This window comes from Canis lupus, chromosome 5 (assembly GCF_003254725.2).
Source record: "Canis lupus dingo isolate Sandy chromosome 5, ASM325472v2, whole genome shotgun sequence".
Classification (NCBI taxonomy): Eukaryota; Metazoa; Chordata; class Mammalia; order Carnivora; family Canidae; genus Canis; species Canis lupus.
This window is the reverse complement of record NC_064247.1, coordinates 62,651,779-62,662,468: the sequence shown is the minus strand read 5'-3', so window position 1 is coordinate 62,662,468 and position 10,690 is coordinate 62,651,779. Positions and strand designations below refer to the sequence as shown.

Here is a 10,690-nt window from a genome sequence, read left to right as displayed (position 1 = left end):
TATTTATTTCTTTGAGAGAGAGCGCCTGTGCATGAGCAGGGCAGGGTGGAGGGAAGGATGGGGGGCAGTGTGGTGGGGTGGGGAGCAGAGGAAGAGGGCGAAGCAGGTTCCCCACTGAGCAGGGAGCCCCCTGCAGGGCTCCATGCAGGACTCGATTCCAGGATCCTGGGATCATGACCTGAGCCGAAGGCAGACACTTAACGGACTGGCCACCCAGGCACCCCTGTATATCTCCCAAGGAATTCTTGATCATACTTTCTTGATAATATGATTCGACCCCACAAGTATTTATCAAGCATCCACTCACGTGAGAACTGGGGCTGTGAATAGGTGCAAACAGTATAAAGCACAGTCCCTGCCTTTAAAAATCAATAGCAATATCACCGTATGACAATACGGTGGCAAAGCACCAAGGGACGGGGTCACTTCTTAGTGACTGAATTGACAGTTCTGTTTCTGCCTTCTCCTCCTTGAACCAAGTTCTGGTCAAGAGTGGGCACTTGGACATTGTGCCAGAGTGACAGATCACTTGAGTTCAGAAGCAGGGTAAGTAGACCCATCCAGTCCTGGGGCTCAGGTTCCAGTGCCTGGGTCAATGCCCATTACTTGCTTTCTTGGGGTATCTTGCTGTGGGGTCTATCTGCTCCGGGTGGGGCATTTGGCCTGGGCCCTATGTTCAAAAGAACCTTCAGTCTTTTTTTATCTGTTCTAGTGTACAGCACAGTTCTCTCGTATTTGGGGTATTTGTTAAAAACATTCTGTTTTAAAATATTAAATGTTTGAAACACATTTTTTTAAAGATTTTGTTTATTTATTCATGAGAGACACACACAGAGAGAGAGAGAGAGAGGCAGAGACACAGGCAGAGGGAGAAGCAGGCTCTGTGCAGGGAACCCGATGTGGGACTTGATCCTGGCACTCCAGGACCACGCCCTGGGCCGAAGGCAGGTGGCAAACCACTGAGCCACCCAGGGATCCCCCTGAAACACATTTTTTAACCCTATTTTGACATTTCTTCCTTTTGCAACCTCCCAGGTCCCCTACAACGGGGAAGTGGCCTGCATGTCTCACGTCCTCTTTGAAAGGCCAGGCCACGTCCTCTGAAAGGCCAGACCACATGCAAGGCACTGCCACTCTGGTTTAAAGGTCACCTTGCCCTGCAGCCCACATGTTGCAAATAGTCCTTTCAAGGTCTCAGAGATACCAGGCTTCCTTCTGTGTCATAAATGTGCTTATTTCATAATAGGGAGTAGACTAGGCTCAGGCATTTTTGTTTGTGTGTGTGTTTTTTTTTTTAAGTACTAATTTGGTTTTTCTTCCTCTTCTTTTTTTTTTTTTTTTAGATTTTATTTATTCAAGAGAGACACACAGAGAGAAGCAGAGAAGCAGAGACATAGGCAGAGGGAGAAGCAGGCTCCCCATGGGGAGCCTGATGCGGGACTCAATCCCAAGACCCTAGGATCAAAACCTGAGCCAAAGGCAGATGCTCAAGCACTGAGCCACCCAGGTGCCCGTGGTTTTTCTTTAAAACTGAAGGGATTAGATAGGCCTGGCTCATGATAAAAATGTGAAGGGCAACCTGGGTGGCTCAGCAGTTTAGCACCGCCTTCAGCCCAGGGCATGATCCTGGAGTCCCAGGATCAAGTCCCACGTCAGGCTCCCTGCATGGAGCCTGCTTCTCCCTCTGCCTGTGCCTCTGTCTCTCAAGAATAAATAAATAAAATATTTTTAAAAATGTGAAATGGGCCAAGCTTGTCCTTGACACTCCCCACTGCCTTCACCCCACTAACCTACCCCACAGGCTCAAAGGGACCCAGGTCACCATGGGGCCTCTTTTTGGTGCCTCTGCTCAGCTTGGCGGCCTGAGCTCCATGCTTTTGTTAGATCTGACCCATCTCTCTCTCTCTCTCTCTCCTCAGAAGTTTGCAAATTCTGTTGTGGACACCAGTGCATGTAGGTCCCTGGAAGGCACACGCTCTCTGACATTTCCTGGAGACTGCAATGCTTTGACTCAAGAAAGAAATTCCTCCTAGCAAAATCACCCTTGGGAGAGAATGTTGGTGAGGGACCCTTGAGCAGACAAGCCAGGTACCCCCAGGCTACCTCCATATGCACCTGGCCCTGCAGTTGATTTGGTCTTCATGACTTTTTTGCTTCTTAGGTCCTTGCAGGCCAACAGTGGCTGCTCTCCCAAGGTGTTCCTTCTGGGCAAGTGGAGAGACACAGCCCCAGCAAAGAAGCCCGGTGAGTGCCTTTATCTATTCCAGCCAGAATTCCAGGTGCTCGCCACACAGTCTTCTGAGGGCTGTGCTAAGAATTCTGCTTATTTATAGAAAGACATGGGTGATGCTAATCCACAGCTAAGTGCGAGGGTTGGGGCAGTGACCACAAACACAAGTTGGCAGTATCTACCAAAGGATGAGGATGTGCGTTGGTGTGGCTGAGTAGAGAAAAGGGGGTTCCCTTAAGGACAATGACCCGAGTCAGTATGGGAGTCATCCCCATAATCCTTATGTTGGAAATATTTATGTGTCCTGGGATGTGGGTGACTTTCTGGCTTTCTGCTGAGCTGTCATCCTTTAGAGTAGACTCACTGTCAGGGGGCAGCCTATTCCACCAATTACTGTGTCTTTTTACCAGCTGCCTGGTTTTATGAGGGCCCCACCTATGCTTATGGCACTTCCCGCTCCATCTCATCAAGGGCCAGGTGTGGGACTCTCTCACCTTGCCTTTCAACAGGATTGACTCTTTCTCCTGTTGAATAATCCACATTTCCTACTGGCATGAGGTCACTCTTTTTTTTTTTTTTCCTTTTTGATTAATCAGTAGAATAATGTAGGTATCTGCATCAGAAATAAGGTACTCATGTTAATATTTTCTGAATTAAGAGAGAATTGCCACTTTGTACCCCCATAGCCCTGTGGCTGTAAGAGATGGGTGTTCTAACCATGGTCCAGAGCATCTCCTTAGTAACTGTCACCTCTTACGTCTCACTGGGGGTTCAGGATGAACACGGGCTTAATGGTTATAGCCTCTGGTTCTCATTGGTGATGATGATGTTGGTGACAGTGTTGGCCCCAGGGCCCTGGTCTGGTTCCTCTGGCCTCCCAGGTAGCAGAGAGGACTTCTTGGTGTGTTTCAAGATTGGCAAGGAGGCAGATGTCACTGGAATAGAGTAGTGAGCAGGAGCGCAATAAGACATGAGGTCAGGAGTCAGGGCCAGGTTTATTTGAAGATTTTAGGCCATAGAAGGGACTTTAGCTTTGACTCTGAGCAGGGAGAGGAGCCACTTTTGAGCAGAGGAGAGATGTGACTAGATTTCATTCTAAACACCACTCCTGGATGCTGTGCTGATGACGGGCCTTGGGGAGCAAGGGCCCAGTAAAACTGTAGGAGGCTGTGACAGTCACTCAGGCAAAAGCATGACGGTGGCTTGGACAGTATAGGAGGGAAGGCTGTGATGAGAAAAGCATCTAGGTTCTGGCTTTATTTGAAGGTGGAACCAGCAGGCTTTGCTGATGGACTGGATATTGGGGGAAGAGAGAAAGGAATCAAGGATGGACAGCAAGGATTTTTGCCAGGGTGCTGGAAGTATGGGGTTCTTATGCATGGAGAAGGAGGAGACTTGAGAGAAGCAACCTAGGGCGGCCAGGTGTGATCAGAACTTCAGTTTGGCATGTGTCACATTTTCAGATTCCTATTACATATCCAAGAGACTTTGAATTGGCTGTTGGCTCTCAGAGCCTGGAGGTCAGCAGAGAGGTCATGGCTGCTGATAACAGTTTGGGAGTTAGCAGTGTACAGAGGAGATTGATAAGCCATGAGGGTGGATAAAATCACCCAGGGAGGGTGTGTAGGTGGACTGAGCCCTGGGGTCCCCTGTCATAAAGAGGTGGGGGCTAGAGGCGGGCCCAGCAGAAGACACTGAAGGGTGGTCAGCGGAGTAGGTGAGAATGAAGACAGTGGCCTCCAAAAATCCAAACGGAAAGGAAAAAAAAAGAGTTTCAAGTATCAGGGAAGGATGAGCCGTGTCAAATGGTGCTGAGGGGACTTGGAAGTGGTCATGGGGTTTTGCAGCACAAAGGTCGTCGGTGACCCTGACGAGGTATGAGTGGTACAAAAGCAAGCTTCGGTGCTGCCTCCTCAGACCCAGTTGGCAAGAAAGAGGATCCATCGGACTCAGGCTCATGGAAGCCTTCAGGTTCTGAGGATGCCACAGGCTCAGGGGAAGCTCGTCCCTTCTGCCCTGGGTCTCGTGTGGATGGCTGCAGCTGCAGAGCCCCAGAGCTTATCCTTTTGTGTCCAGTGACTGCAGAGAGACAGCCTCCAGGCTGTTAGTCTATGGGGCCAACCACCTCTATTTCTGGTCCTATTGGGAACTGCTAGGCACGCAGCACTGGGCTGCCCAGCACAACTGACACACCAGACCTTTCAAAATATTCTGCCCAAACTTGGTCGGTCACACTACTTCCTTTTAAACACCATCTTTGTCCTCATATTCAATAAGCCAGTGACAGCAAACCGACACATGATGCAGCCCAGGTCTACGATTTCCCGATCTTCTGGGTCACCCCAGGATAGGCTTGAGAACTGCATGGTCCCATACGGTGGCCACTTGCCACATGTGCTTGTGCACCAAGGAACCAAATGTTACTTTTTTTTATTTTTATCTATCATCTATCTATCTATCTATCTATCTATCTATCTATCTATCTATCTATGAGAGAGAGAGCGAGAGGCAGAGACACAGGCAGAGGGAGAAGCAGGCTCCATGCAGGGAGCCCAACGTGGGACTGGATCCCAGGTCTCCAGGATCACACCCTGGGCTGAAGGTGGCGCTAAACTGCTGAGCCACCCGCGCTGCCCCTAAATGTTACCTTTTATTTAATTAATTCCAGGAGCCACGTGAGGCAAAGGCGTGGAACTTTCTCACCTTCACGGACACTTCTATTGGACAGCACCATAGTAGTTTCAACTTTTTAAATTTGAAGGGAGGAAAGAGGGGGGAGGAGGCAGCCGAGGGCTTCTGAAATTGTAGGTAAAATTTTGTGTGATGTGAGTTGTTTTTTTTCCCCTGGAAAGGGTTCATAGCTTTCATCATATTCTCAGGGGATTACATAACCCCCAAAGGGTAAGAACCATGAATCTGGAGCAATAGATGGTAACTACATCATCATCATCACCATCATATATAATATTTATTTTATTTTTTTAAGATTTTATTTACTTATTTATTTGAGAGAGAGAGAGAGAACATGAGATGAGTAGGGAGAGGGGCTGAGCAGGGAGCCTGATGTGGGGCTCAATCTTAGGACCTAAGGGTGATGAGCTGAGCCAAAGGCAGATGCTTAGCCAACTGAGCCACCCAGGTGCCCCTCTTATTTTTTTTTAATTAGGCTCCACACCCAATGTGGGGCTCACACTCATGACCCTGAGATCAGGAGTCACATGCTCTACCAACTAAGCCAGCCAAGTGCCCCTATATGTTATATAATGAGACATGTATTTCTTATGTAACATATGTCATCATATATAGTGTGGGGCGGCACCAGGTTTACTTAACCAGAGAAATTGCCTTTCAATGTTGTGTGTTGTTCATAACGCTGGCAGTGGAGTTGTGAAGCCATCTTGGAGTGGTCTTGTCCTAGGAGAAACCACTCAAGGGTCCCTTTGACACTCACTGGCTTCTGGGGGCAATTTAAGACCAGAAGCATCTGGCTGAGGAAGGGCTATAGCCAGGGCAGCTGTGTGGCCCCCCCACTGTGGAGGTAAAGGTGATTAGAAAGGTGACTAGAAGGTGGCAGTGGGCCAGTAAGCCTTGGGGAAGGAGAGGGTGGAGTTTAGACCTTTCCACTGTCTGGGACGGATGGGGATGACCCTGATGCAGTTGGACAACAAGAAGGAACACACTTCAAAGGTGTCTGGGGAACGAGCCATTGGAAGCCCACCTCAGCAGCTAGGAAGTCCTAGAGAAGCAGGTAGACCTGGCACCCCAATACCCAGGAGGCTATGGTAACACAAACAGGGGGTTGTGGCTGACTCTGGAGCCGGACCACTGGACTCACATCCCAAACTAGCAGCATGACCTTGGGGAGCTTTCTAACCTCTCCACGCCTCAGTTTCTTCATCTGTAAGATGGGAATAATAAAAGCCTAGTGTTTTTATGAAGATTAAAAAATGTCATTTCTGTAAAACACTTGGGCCCAAGCCTGACCAAGGGAGACCCCCAGTGTAAGTCTTTGTTAGATAATCCAATATGGATCAGCAAGACTTTCTGTCTCTAAAGAGCTAGACACTGAGGGTAGTGGGTCTGCTCTCTCCAAGACATGGGGCATCCTCCTGCATCACCCTGCCCAGCTGTACCTGGGGAAACCAGCAGACCTCAACCTGACCATCTAGATCTATTCTGGAGGGATGATGGAGGCAGTAAGCAGGACTGACAGCCTTGGGGTAAGTTGCTGCTCCCAGGGTTCTTTGGGCAGGGCCTATGTCCTTCCTACCATTCTTAGGACAGAAACTGGCCCTATTTTCCTCTTTGAGCTGGAGAAATAGGATGTACCAGTTATGTATATTTATGAAAGCTGCAGGCAGGGCAAACAGATCTGGGCAAATCTCACTTCTCTGGACTCAGGGTTGGGGAGTTTTCATTCATTCCAATAAAAATGGAGGGGATTCCCCTCTGTCCCTGCAGCCTTTGTTAAATAGTGTCTCTGTGTTCTGAGGCTAAGCATGCCTTTGGGGTTCAGCAGAGGTCCAAATCCCAGGTCTGTCACATTTTTTTTTAAGATTTTATTTACCTATTTAGAGAGAGAGAGAGAGAGAATGAGCAAGGGGAGGAGCAGAGGGAGAGAGAGAACCTCCAGCAGACTCCTTGCTGAGCCCAGAGCCCGACTTAGGGCTCGATTTCATGACTCTGAGATAAAGACCTCAGTGAAATCAAGAGTTGGATGCTTAGCTAACTGAGCCCCCCAGTTCCCCTAGATCTGTCACTTTTAAGCGATATGACTGAAGCTTCTCTGAGACTCAGTTTATCACCTGCTAAATGAGCATAATATTAAGGATCTCATAGAGCTGCTGGGAGTCAAGTGAGACCAAGTCTGTAAAACACATTAACAGAGTATAACATAGAATAAGCACCTGATAAATGGTAGTAAATAACGTATGTATGTATTCATTTGTATTAAATATCTACCGATCAATCAATCCATAGATAGATATCTCCTAAGAATAAGCTGACCTCTCTGTCCTCAATTAGGAAAAAGACTGACTTGATGCATAAGCCAAAGGGTGACTTTAGGAACTGGAAAATAAACAGAACTCAAAACTATGTTTAGTTAAAATGCCCAGTCAGCATAGCAATGAGTAAACATTTCAAAGTAATTCTCCCCTTTGTGCAGCACTCTTCTTACATTTTTTTGCTATTTTTAATCTGGTGGCGATTTCTTCACCAGCCCAACCAGTCAAGTTGGGCTTCCTTATTCAGAGATGGGGCCTTGAAAACTGTGCTTGCTGACACAGGGCTCTGTAATGCTAGGGGGACTCCGTGGAGCACCCCCATGTGCCGTGTGCACATACCCAGACCCCTCCACTATTACTCTCCCAAGTGATTCTCTGATGTCAGGGTTGCAAGGAAGAAAGTCCCTCTGTGCAAGAACTCTTTCTTCTGCAGGGTCCAGTCTGGGGCTGTGTCCCTGTAGTCCTTTCTTCGAGGGCATAACAGACAGGCTGCCACAGCTTCCTGGCCACTTGCCCCTGAGATGGTCACAGCCAGGGCCCTGGCATAGCACAGCTACAGCTGTAGGATGCCTGACGCTCCTGTGTTACCAACAACCTGGATTAGATCTGTTAGCAGTAAGTAAGTACCAAGAGTGCCAGAGCTTTCAGATGACTGGCGGGGCTCTTGCCATGTATTTGTATCCAATAAGACTGGTGACTCCTTTTTTCTTTTCCTACTGAGATATAACTTACTTGCCATAAATTTTACCACTTAAAAGCGTACTGTTCAGTGGGTTTTAGTGTATTCCCCAAACTGTGCCCCATCCCCATATCTAATCCCAGGACATTGTTTGTTTGTTTGTTTTTAATTCACTGTTTTGCACAAGATTGATCCATAGGTTGACTGGAGAGTGGGACTCCTTGGTTACATTTCAGGCCTAAAGGCTTCTGGCACATTGGTTCACAGCTATGACTGGGATGTGGACTTTGCACAGCTGGAGGCATACACTGAAGTCTGCCCACACTACTTCTATAGCCCCCTCTCTCCATAGCCCTGCTTTGCTCGTAAGTCAGGTGTATGTGTATGTCTGGGTGCTTGCTGGGTCCTAGGTGAAGTACAGATGGCTTGGCATCCTTGAGCCTGGTCGGGCTGGGCACAGGTGAGTGAGACAGATTTTGGTATATACTTTGTAAAAAGTCCTCATTTACACAAAAGTGCTAAAGGAAAAGAAAATCAGGCCTGGATATGGTTTGGCCTTTCTGGATGAAAAAGTGTGTTAAGAATCTGATTATTCCAATGCTTTAGTTGCCAGAACCTGGTGTCTCCAAAGGGAATGCATTCAACTGTTGGCTGCCCGGGTCAAGGCATTTTGGTGGTTCTGCAAGGAAAGCAAGAAGAGAAAGGGCCAATGAGGGCAAAAGCACTCAGACAGGATGCTCCCAGGTGCTATATGCATACGGCGGAGAGCTAATGCATCCTCAGGGCCTGGCATCCCACAGAGTTCCCTTAGATGAACTGGGGTTGACCCGAAGTGCCACCACGTGCAGGCACTGTATCTCATGCTGTGTATCCAATTTCCCCGAGGGGCAGAGGTTCCGCAGGATTTACTGACTCCTTACCTCGAACTTGATGCTGTCTGTACACACAAGAACACCAAGGCCTCGAGAGGCTAAGCAATTTGCTAAATTGAGACAAAATGGCAAGTGCTTCAGAGGTGAGGCCGGGGGTCTCAAAGGCGTGCCTGGGGTCCTGGTTCTGCCTCACTCTCTTCCTTGTGACGGTGGCCAAGTTTTACCTTTCTGATCCTCGGCGTCCTCACCTGGAGATGGGGGCGGTACCAGTACCAATCGCACAGGACTGTTTGAAGATCCTGCCTGGGGAAGGGTTTACGATGATGCCTGGCACACTGAGAGCACTCAGGGCAAATGAGCTGTTATTACGATTGGTCAAGGTTACACCCAAGTCAGGAGAATCCCCTTTTCCTTTCCATTGCAGTGTGCTGCCTCTAGAGCCACTGGCCTCATTTGAATCTTCCTGAGTCTTTGAGGATCTGGGAAGAACATCATCACCCCATCTGCCCCACGATGATGGCCATCCTGCGGTGAGGGTGGCTGGGGAACTGTCCCCTACCCTGCATGGTGGGTGTGGGGGAAGGTCGGTCTGACCTGCAGCCATCCACCTGCACCTAGACATTCTCACCTGCTGGCTAACTCTTTACTTTTCTAGGACTGTTCCAGAATCCCCGGGAAAGTGTGGGAAACATTGGGCTCCACAATCTCTGTGGACTAATCTCAGGATCTTCATCCATCAAATGGGGGCAGCCCACCTGGCCTCCACTTGCTCCCTCCTGCGAGCGCAGATGTGATGACACTCCAGGGCAGCCAGGGCAGCAGCCGCTTCCCTGCCGTCTCCACAAGGACTGTTTTCTCCCCAGTACGAGTCGAATGAGCTTCCCCTGTCGCTTCAGGGAGCCGCCGCATCACCAAATCAGGAGGACCTTCGCCCTTGGGTCGGTCTCGGTCGCGTCCCGGGGTAGGAGACAGACGCCTGCGAGGTGTACGTGCCTCGCACGGAGTCCTGCGGGTGTCCTGAGTGTCGGTCTGCGAGGAGGGGAGAAGGGTTTGTTTCTCGCGGAGAGATCTCTGTCCTGCAACAACCCCCGGGGCAGAAGCGCTTGCGGAGGGATCCCCGGGGCCGCTTGTCTCCCAGAGGTCCCGGCAGGTCGGGCTGAGCGGGATTTAAGACGGCTGGCAGCGGGGTGGTGGCCGGGATCTCCTTCCCCACCGCCGACAGGCGAAGCGGGGTCTTTGGAGCGGCCCCTGCACGTGCGTCCGCACTAACCCCGAGGGCGGGCCTGCCCGGGAAACCGCGAGAAATGGGAGGCGCGCACCTTGCGGGCGCCCGGCTCCTCCCCGCGACTCCGAGCCGGGACGCGTCTGCGCCTCCGTGCGGGTGGCCCTGGGAGGCCGAGCCCGGCCTGCGCCCCCGCCCGCCCCGCGCCCGAGGCCGGGGCCGGGGCCGGGGCCGGGGCCGGGGCCGCGCCGGATCGCGGGGCGCGGTGAGTGGGGGCGGGGCGCCGCCGCTGGGGGCCGGGGCCGGCCCGGGAGCCCTTCCCTGTCTCCTTCAGCCCGGGGCCGCGCGCGCCCTCGGCGCCCTCCCGGCCGGTCGGCGACGACAGGTCCAGCCCCGGGACGCCGCCTCCGCCCGCGACGGCCGCGACGTTGGTGCCTTCTCCCCTCTTCCCCCCGGGAGGCCGCGCGGGCCGGGCATCGCGGTCCCCGGGAGCGTGGCGACGGCGGGGCGGCCCCACGGCTGGGCGCGCGCCGTCCCCCTCCAGGGCGCACCCCAACCCCGACGGGCCCGGCGCCCGCAGCGCCCCCGCCCCGAGGCCCGCGCAGGCCGGCCCCGCCCCCAGCGCCGCGCCGGGCCACCTGGCCTTCCGTGCAGGTGCGGGGAGGCCGGCGCCCACCCGCC

The 10,690-nt window shown here is 51.5% G+C and overlaps 1 long non-coding RNA gene across 1 annotated transcript; it reads right to left on the bottom strand.

The window, feature by feature from the left end:
• Window positions 1-5,225: 5,225 nt before the first annotated feature.
• On the bottom strand, window positions 5,226-10,172 carry LOC112646882 (uncharacterized). Its single transcript, XR_007410490.1, has 3 exons — window positions 9,543-10,172; window positions 8,836-9,090; window positions 5,226-8,594 (listed from the first exon to the last, which is right to left on the bottom strand). It is a non-coding gene; the product is annotated as an uncharacterized LOC112646882 (long non-coding RNA).
• Between the last annotated feature and the right edge of the window lie 518 nt (window positions 10,173-10,690).